Source organism: Xiphophorus couchianus, chromosome 23, assembly GCF_001444195.1.
Source record: "Xiphophorus couchianus chromosome 23, X_couchianus-1.0, whole genome shotgun sequence".
In the NCBI taxonomy this organism is placed as follows: Eukaryota; Metazoa; Chordata; class Actinopteri; order Cyprinodontiformes; family Poeciliidae; genus Xiphophorus; species Xiphophorus couchianus.
The window spans coordinates 3577439-3587916 of record NC_040250.1 but is presented as its reverse complement, the minus strand read 5'-3'; positions in this window follow the sequence as shown (position 1 = coordinate 3587916).

The following is a 10478-nucleotide window of genomic DNA, read 5'->3' as shown; positions in this document are numbered from 1 at the left end:
TAAAGAACTCTCCAGAAAAAAGTTTTTACCTAGAGACTCTTATTCACTTGAAAAAAAAACAAAAAAACATCACATACACAAGCACTGGCAAGATGAAACAAATGCTAGACAAATGCTAAACCAGGAGCCACAAATCAACTCAATACCATGGCAAAAATGAAACACATTGGTTATAGCACTATGCTGTGGGGATTTTGTAGCTGAAGGAGTTAGGCGACAAGTCATGGCCAAAAGAAAGTGACTGCAACGACAGAGAGGCATCCTTGATAATCTTCCCCAGAGCGTTCTCAGAATAGGTTGACAGTTCATCTTCTAACAAGTAATCTAGTACCTGACTGGATTGCTGATCCTAAACCAGTTGCTTGATTACAGCCCTAGATTGTATATTGGCAGTCCTAGACTCTGCAGAGGGGGAAACTACACACCAGAGTCTCTGCAATTAAAGGAAGCTGATTTCTTAAAAGGATTAACTGAGTGTATAAAACAAGACATGGTCACAAAGCACCCCTTCCTCACCCATTGGCAGTCCCTAATACTGGTCAACATTCTAGTCAAACAGCAAGAATCTTACCTGCTCAGCAACAGAGTCAAAGACGGTGTGTCGTAAACTGTGAGTTGTAAATACTAATGTTGGGGTCATGGGGGCAGCAAGTTAATAAAAAAACATCAATCTGTGGCAGTAAGAACACAGTGTCTTAAAGAACATCTTAAGCACCATGATATATAGAGAGCATCTACATTCTTATCTTTAAAAATATGTTCAAAGATAATATTGCAGGAAGAGTGAAATAAAACATAATTTCCCAATATTACAGACCTGAGGTACATATCCACGATTACAAAGAAATTACTTTGTGAAAACTCTAAGAGGCCCATGACAATGCTCTCCAAAATGTAACAAAAATATTTTAATGAATGTTTTAGTTCCCCTAAACTGTCACCCAAATACACTTTTATGTTATTCAATGTGTCCATGTCCTCATGACAGTTGAGGGGTTTTAAAATAACTGGGACAGGTTAGAAAAGCTTTTGTCAGCTAGATGGAGATTTTATTACATTTAGATATGCTTCACACCTAACTGGAGTAGAATATTAGAATTATTTTTCAGAGTAGTTTTCTCTGAATAAAAATACATCTGCTGGAACCTGAACTCTACAATCACAGCTGCAGTGGAAAACTTTACTAAAGAACTGAAAGTGACTGTCTTAATGAGCTGACTTTCTATCTGAAGAATACATTAATACAGCTAAAACTTTCTTCTGAAATCAAAACCGAAGCCACTGGAATGTAATACTCAGAGGTAATATAGGCTTTAAAATGTCTGAATATATCCCTTTTGGCCCAGCATCTTTAAGAAATTATTAAGAGAAAATATTTTGTTTCTCCTTCAGATGCAGTTTCATTTTTTTTTTTCCTATAGTCAAATCTTTAGTTGATCAAGTAGAGCTATTCTCCTTGGTCCTATTTCACAGTTTGCACTGTTGCAGAGACCTAGAAGATATTAAAGACTGTAAGACTGAATGCTAAAATAGAATACAACTCAACTTCCACACTTGATGCTGAGAAATATTCCATTTCTTATCTTAATGAACCCCTCCATTTTGTAAATTCTTACAGGAGAGATGGGAGGATCTTTATGGAGTTTTCTGACTTTCATGACTTTGCAAAAAGTTACATTGATCAGTCCTTGATACCAAGGACTACTGTATTAATTCACCTTTTATGTGTACATGCTGTTCATGTGTTATCACACTGAAACACTTAGAAAGTAGTTATTTGGTACATCCCTGCTAGGCAGTCTTATGTTATATATATATATATATATATATATATATATATATATATATATTTTTTTTTTTTACTTTACAAATCCTAATAAAAATGAGGATGTTTGACAGTTTAACATTCATAAAAAGCAGAATTTATTCTGAATTGTTGAGTGGCTACAGTTAAACTGACAGAAATGTATGCCATAAGATTAAAATTGAGCTTAAACATAAACTGGTTAGTATTTTTACAATTTATTGATGCAACATGTTGATAATATCAGCAGCAAACAAAGCAGTGAAGAAAAAGCTCTGTTTTTCCTAAGCTGGGGGATTTTTCATGTTTTATACAAATCTGTAAGATTTTTCACAATTATTTTTATTTTCGTTTCTCTTTCAATATACACAATAGAGCCTGTGATTTGAGTGTTTTGCGAAAATGACAGGATGTTAGAAACTTTAAGAGGTCATTGGAAGGTCTTCTTTTTTGTACCATGACTGTAAAGAAAAATGGCATCTCAAGAAAAGCCTCCTTTGTTCGTCAGAAGAAGAAAAAAATCCCACTGGGAAAAGCTAAAAAGCAGCAGACAAACTGTTTAACTGACAGGGATTCACAGTGAAGTGCAGAATAAAAAGACCAACCACAGCATAACTAATGAACAAGATAAGTCATACTGAGAAGAAATATAAGTGCCAATTTTAAACCTCAGATTGAAAGTGAGGTCAAAGTAAAACCTTCACGGATCCATGAATATACAGTAACTAAATGCCGACCTTCAGATGAGGACACCCTGTAAAGGGGAAGGGAGGCTCAGGGTCCATCAAAATGTTTGCATTTTAATTGCTTTCTGCTGATCTGATCCAGTTTCCCCTCTGTGCTTTTATGCTATTTTCTCCCCCTGTTCTGAATAACTCGCATTCCCCAGTCTCTGCATTGCCTCATATTATGTAGCATGAGTGCAGGCAGAGGCCTGGCAGTCCATGAATAGGGTCAGTTAGATTTCAAACCTTTCCCGATGAAAAGAGCCCTGGCTGCGGTTGGAGACACTGGAGCTGCTCCCAGCAGCTTCACAAAGGCTAGCTTTCAAAAAAAAAGAAAGGAGATGAGGGAAGGGTTAGAGGGTTTCTTTTCCTTTCTTTTACCTCATCTTCCATACAAGCAGAATGAAGGCTAGTTGGGGAAAAAAGAGAATGAGAGTACTGGGATGACCTGTTGTAAAAAAGGCAGCAAAGACAGATTGCTATGTAGCTGGAAAGAAAAAGACAGGATGGTATGAATGTTGATGTTTGAATTAGATAAAATAGTTTATAGTAGGTGAAAGCTAGGGGATGTAAGAGAAACAGTGATACATTATTAGTCATTTCCCACATTAAAGTGAGCTGTGAGTAACTAACCAATAAAGAGCTGCAGTTCAATTTTTTATATCACTGCACTGAGAGTTAAACAGTATTTCTCCGTAATGCCTTTGCACCGACCGAACTTGATGTTCTTCATTAATATTTTACAGTTTTTTCCTTCTGACCTTTCCTGCTGCTGTATCTGTTGAAAAGAACTTCCTCAACGGATTACTTCTTTTGGTTTTCTAATGTATGCAGTTAATTTGACACAGTTTCAGAAAATTTATATGGCAATGTTGATTGAATAAAAGAGAAAAAGAGGAAACAAAACGATTACATACCAAAATGGTACTCTACAGTCATTACAAACACATTTACAGTGCAATTGGGTAAGGCAATTTACAAAATGTACAAAATCTGCATGTGCATTTATGCTAAAACTATAAAGAAAAATGTAAACTGTTAGTGTTACACAGGCCCTTCTGGGGCCAAATCTTTGGAGCACAGCAAACGACCTCTTGTTTACCTCATTTTGGAATGTTTGTAAATGGTAGATTAACAGTACTTTTCTTGTTTTAATGACTCAGAGCACTGTTCACCAGTAATATTCAACTTAACCAATAGGCAGAATGGTCGACAGCATGGGGGGAGAACAGGAGACACTGCAAGCTTAGAAAGGGTTTTTTTTTTTATAACAATATAGCATAAAAAAACCATATGATCAATTCAATGGAATTAAGTTGTAGATTCTCACTTAATATTGGAAAAACAATTTGTGCATATGTTTGTTAGAGAATAAGTTTGATATATTGCTGAAGAAGTATCAGCAGTGCATCTGTTGGAAGTAGAAACTTTAAATGTAGAAAATAATCCTTGAGTAGTATTATTCCTCCAGCCTACAGGGAGGCTAGTATTCCAACAAAGCAAAGTGCAAACAGAAATGTTGTTTTTTTTTTATTATTTGATGGTTCAGAAATTTATTAGCACAAAAGAATTAGCTTTATTCCATGCAGAACCTTAGCATGAACTTCGAAAAGGCTTTTGTGAATTTATTTTCAAGTGTCTTCTGGAAGCTAAGCAATGCAAAAAGGCCCATACTGTTAAGTCTTACAATTAGTGATATGTTTTTGACATTGACTGAGTACAGTTAATTTTGCCATTTCAATGAAGATTTTAAAATAGATGATAAATTGTCACTTTTCCAAAACATAAAATAGGTGATAAGGAAAGCAGAAGCAACCAGGCAGCATGAAGAAATTTAAGTGAGACGATAACACTGACAGAGACAAAAGTCAAAGTGAGAGAGGATTGGAGAGTTTAGTAATGTCTGATTGCTATGAAAGGAAAACAATCAAAGAAAGCCAGCAGAGACAGAAAAAGGAACAATGAGGGTTTAGAAAAAAATAAGAAGAGGACAGGGATGCTGTGATAAATTGTCTAGGTGAGCGAGAAATGATAATGGTTAAAAGCAAAGAATGAAAAAGCATAAGAGAGTGAAAGAAATTGGTGACAAGCTGTACAAGGAAAGTAGAAAGTGAAATGAACCAAAAGAGAGGGTCCACTGCGTGTCTGAGAAATCCTGCAGTAAAATGCCAGCCCTCACAAAAGAACAGGTGTTTGGTGGTCTCAGGTTTCAGGCAGAGGGAGCTGATAGGGTGACGGGGATGTTGACATTCAACGATGACAAAGGAGAGCCTGTTTGTGAACATCATGTTTTTTTTTGAGGGGATATGCGTAAAAGAGAAAAGCATTATTAGCCATGTAATGATGACAGCTATGAAATGTTATCTTCAGCTACATCTTTATTACACTCTGCCAAATCATGGCATATAAGGAACTTGTGGACATTTGATTTAGTAAATTCTGCTTTTGCCTGTTTAAGCTTCAACATTCAGTATTGGCCTTAGACATAAAATATCTTTTAAAGGAAAGGTTTTTATCTAGATAATAGCTGGATAAACTTGGGTCTTGAGGGAAATTCAATCTGTTTAAAAGCACATCTCCTCAGGGAAACAAATTACCGTTTTAAGTGTCACATGTTGACAGGTGAGAGGCCCAGCCTTCACACCTCATTTATTGGAGCTTTTTGTTAAACGTTGCCCATTTGCAAGCCAAGGCCACCGTGTGCGCTAGTTTGCCTGCTGATGTGTGCAGTAATGTGTGCTTGCAGATTTCCTGCATGTTAATGATGGGAACAGTGCTACAGCAGGACCATACTTCAGAGTGAGAGTGCTTTGCTTCAGGCTACATCTACATTGATTTTTTAGTTTTCAATCCTCTGGGATGTAAATTCTGCTTTAAACTTTGGCAAACTTGCAACAAGTTCCATTACTGAGGTGAATGTCAGCACCATCAATAACAATGTTTATTCCTAATGAGTTAAAATGACAGCAGCATGTTTTTTCTCAATAACATCTTCAACTTTTAGATTTTTACGCCTTTGACCGTCTATGTCTGCTTGCAGTGACCTGAAACGGGTCTTAATGTCAGTGGGCTGCGAAGATGATTAATATCACCTCAGATAATGATAATGCATATGGTATGGTATATCACTGTCTTTGCTAAAATGACAGATTAGTTTGAATGTACCTGATGCCTCCGAGTCAGAATACATTAACCTATCCTTAATAAACAGAAAAGTATCGGGCAAAAAGCATTTTTCTGAAGCCTTACCTGTTTTCTTGATCTTCACCCAAAGAGACAAGCATTTTTAATGGGTTTTTATTATTCTTTTTATCACTATTTACCTCCTACATTGTAGGTTTGGTCAAACTATCTGACGGGATGTGTCCCACAAGTCTTTAATGAACCCATAACTATTTCCTTTACCATTGCTCCCTAATGTAATTTCTTTACCAGTGCAACTATGAAATGGCTCAGTGGTTCTAGAAAAATAATTTGTCAGTTTATGGTCTGAGGCCAAGGCCAAAAAACAAGTTAAACTTGTATTATAACACTTGTAATATAAAATTTCACTTATTGGTTTACTGCTGTGCAACCTAGTATTATAATGTGAATTCAGCAGGTGGGCCATTGTTTTGTCTGCTTAGTTTTCCTGTCAAACTTTTGTTGTAACCAATATTTTTCTATAACATTTAGTAATGTCTGAAGTTTTATTAAATGAAATAAAAATATAGGCCCATGACCAACAAAGAAGGTGGTTTAACATAATAAAATATTATTCTAATATTTAAGGTGTCTTAGAAATACATCAGACATATTTTTCTAATTAAAGCCTCCTGACATCCACTAAAACATCCCCCTTAGAGATCCAACATACATACAATTCTGCTTCATTCATGCTTCTATTGAGTGTGTTTAATTTGACCTAAATTAACTCCAAAGTTTTATTTAAGTAGCCTGAGATCACATTTGTTGTAAACTGGTCCTATTTTGATAAATGCACATAATTGGATTTTAATTTAAGATTTAACATAGACATGGAGACACAAATGGGAATGCTTTGATGACAGTAGTGAAACACAAACTTGAGATTGTCTTTAGTCTGACTTAAGATTTGAATTACCTCAAATAAGTTGTGCCTTGGCTGATTTGGACTTGGATGTGGTCCCAGTTGTATCAAACTGGAACCGCATAGCACAGTTAAGAACATGGACTTCAGTCCTACATTTCTAACTTTCCACCAAATTATGTGGCCTGGCCTAGATACCCATAAAATGTAACAGCCTTGGGCCTCTGTTCCATACCATTCTCTTCCCTAACCATATTTCAGGCTTATTCTCATTCGGGCAAAAGATGTCCCTCCAAGGCACAAAGCAGCAAAGAGGTGTAGACAGAGGGTGCCCAACAGAGTCAGCTGTCAGGTGCGACAAATTAATGGCAAAGTGTTGCTGCTGCCAGGCAGGCAGGGGTGGCAGCTGTTCAACTAGAGACTCTCTGTCACTGCTGCACACATTAATGTAGCATGGAAACTTGTTTCAGGCATCACTGAGGCCATGTTTACGAGCTCTGATGGCTTCTGAAAGGTGAAGCATGGATGAAGGGGGAGCAGAGACCAGCTGTTAGTGAAGCCTGATGGATCTGACTCAGCAAAGAAGCTCTGCTCCTAATGATTGCTGTCAAGGATGAGTTTCAAAGCTCTGAATTGGAAAATTCATGGTTGCAACATGTAATCTGCAGTCATACATATAATCCATGAGGGTCATTTTTGTCTGAATGGCCTATTTGTAGGTGATTTCACCTGTACCCGCTCAGTTATTCAGGCTTTTCATACAGCACCGTCTCTGGGTTTTCCCCCCCGTTTCCTTCCAGTGTTATCCTTGTGCTCGGACTCTTTATTCATGCAAGCACAGTTTGCTGGAACTATCCACTGAAAACAGAGAGTGCTGTCGTAATAGGTTCACTGAGTTTGAAACCGTACCCAGGTGCCCGCCTCCTTCCTCTGCTCTGCACCACTGCCACTGAAATGTGTTTGTGTGATTGCTACTGAAAGCCTGCACTGACCTGAAAACAAGTCCCAAAATTATAAATAGCCCCTCTCCTTTAATCCAGTGGATCCATGATGGGAAAGTGGCCCCCTTGTTCACACATCCAATCAAAGTCTTTAGAATGATCAAAGGTGTTTCTGGACACTAATGCAAATCTCTGGAGACTAACACCGGATGAAACCACTGAGGAATTTTCAGAAACTCCCACTTAAGTCCTGAAACCTAAAGGGAAGTCAATCGAAGCAACAAAGCTTGACATGAAGTGATGTGTCCATCCAGTATGAAACCGAAATGCTCCCCTTGCCTAATGTTCATGATTTAAAATGATTCAGCAAAATATTAATACTTTTGCATCACCTTAACAAATAACGCCTCAGTTGTTGTCCCAGTGTTTTAGTAAGTAATTGTTTTTCTCTGTTTTTCTATACGATGCAGTTTTCCAAAATCTTAACTCTGCAGAAGTTTGTGTCTCTTCTTGCTCGTGTGAAGCTCAGTCATTGTGTGCAGAGATTCTCCTGCAGATTCCTGACCGGTGCAATTTCGAAAGAGCTTGGGTGAGAGTGTTTTACACTCACTCATCCGTTAAGTGAACATCCAATAGCAGGTCTGAACTGGTGCACCAGCTAGGTTACAAGTTGTGACAAGCTTAGCTGGCTCCCTGACTCTCTAGGCCAGAGTATTTATTAAAGTCTATTCAACCCTGTGTCCTGCAAAAATAAACAGAGTGCCAGGCTGCTGGAGAAAGTGCTGACAGTGAGTATATTTAAGCAGGTTGCAATAGAATGGGTCTGAACCTTATAGGCTCTAGAATACTGACCAGGCAGGAGGGGAAATGTTAAACTCTACTGATTTGCAGACAGAACCGTAGTGGTCCGAGTATGTGTGCAGAACTTCTGCTTTGTACTTGGCTTTGGGTGCAGTGCTTTGCGGAATGAAATGGTTGTGTTGTTGGTAAGTGAAAGCAGCAGGGAGTGCTGGAGGGAGTGAAAGGGGAAAAGATTATGAGATTGAATAAGAGAAAGCTTTGGAGCACAATCTTCTGCCAAAGAAGGCAATAAGAAGAGGAGCTGCAGAAAGAGGAGAGTTACTCAGGAGAGGAGAGTTACTTTAACATGTCAATTGCATTGACATGTTAAATGTCAAAGGTGAAGTAAAAATCTATTGTTAAGTCTGTGGCCTGCCTTTTAAACAGTGGCTTGGATCAAATCTCTCTGAAGTGGCTTGAATAAATCCACAAGGGACCATCGAGTGGCAAAAGGAAGGCAGAATCAAACAGATAACACACACAGCGTTGAAGTTCAAACTGAAAACTTCTGAGCTACATATTGTCTGTAAAACCAAATCATAAAATGCTGTAAAAGATTCACAGATATGCTCTGACTTTTTAAGCCCCCCCTTTTTGTAAAGGTTTAGTCTTCCAGCTCATTGTTTCTGATCTTGTTCACTAATTGATCACTAATTGAATTGATATCATTCAAGGACCATTCTGTTTTGATTTCAAGCTGCTGCAAAAATGAATAGACACAAACTTGATGTTCCATGTGCTTGTGATTAAAAACCCCAAATTTTAGAAATGGTGCTATATGTGGGTCATCTGATCTCTTCTTTCCTTGAAGAAGTCCAACTCAAGTCATACTTGAGTCCAACTAATCATTATAAATGTTATATATTATACATGTCTAGTTCCTGAAATCTTTAATACAAAGGGATTGGGACTGGTTGGCGACTTCACCATAACGTTATAACAAAAACAGTGTTACCAACTTTCCAGGCTGGTAAGAATACTGAACACACCATATATAGAATGTTGGCATTGGCATGACCTGTTAATGCTTAGACACAATGCATTCACTGATCAGAAAAAGATGGGATTTCTGAGTTTCCACTCTCACTGGTTAGAACTAATGAGGTGAATAGTAACCAGATGATTTCTCTGAGTCTCTACTTCTAACTCTAATTCAATTTTGCTGTTCACTTGGTTATGCCTGTCATTTGAAAATAACAGAAAATCAAACTAAATATGCACAGAGTAAGCAGATAGTCAGTGTAGTTGTTTGTCATTGTTGTGAAAAGCTTACAAAAACATGTAAAATTATATTTTTACCCAAAGTTCCAGGTAACATTATAAGCCCTGGAAATATAGATCAGCCTCATACAGTTTGGGATTATTATTGTGTAATGGTCTTTTTCTTTATTGAGGTTTCTTTGGTGTAGGTCAAAGTATGCCTAGGAGGGCTGCTTGGAGTGAACGTGTCTGGTGCATCTGCTTTGTTGTGTTCACTCTGGCATGCGGTCCTGGGGCTGTGGTGTGCACCTAACTGCTGTTCACATTTTTTCACCCGCCTCTCTGGCTGTGTTCCCTTGTTTGGCAGATTTACCCAACAAACATCTGCACCGCCCTTCGTTAATGCAGAAGACGGCAACCAAATGTGCTGCTTTGTCTGCAGAGCGCCTTGAGATTCTCCATAAAGCCAAAATTCCTGCTTAAATTAGATTGTTATTTGATCATAATTCAAATTGCTGCCGGGACTTTTGTTCAAAAACAAAACAATTTCACCAGAAACATCATCTTGCAGATAAGTAATTTGATTGGCTGCTGGATTAGCTCTTTCATCTGGTGAGGATTACGGAGTCCAAAGAATGACTAAACTATGAAAGAGAATTTTCATATTTTTCAGACTCTGCGATAGGAGGCATCGACTGCTTTAAATCATCCTACATTTTAACAAATTCTATAGTGTGAAATTTTGGCATTTTTATGATGAAGGTGTGGTAAACGAGGTGTTGTGGAACACAGCAAGGCTGGGAAGCCCTCAGGAAGGAGGATTTGCACAGAGGAAACCAGAATCATCGGAATTCAATTTCAAGATCAGGAGGTGATGACCCCACTTTTAGGGAGCGCCTCAGGAGAAGAGCTTTTGAGAT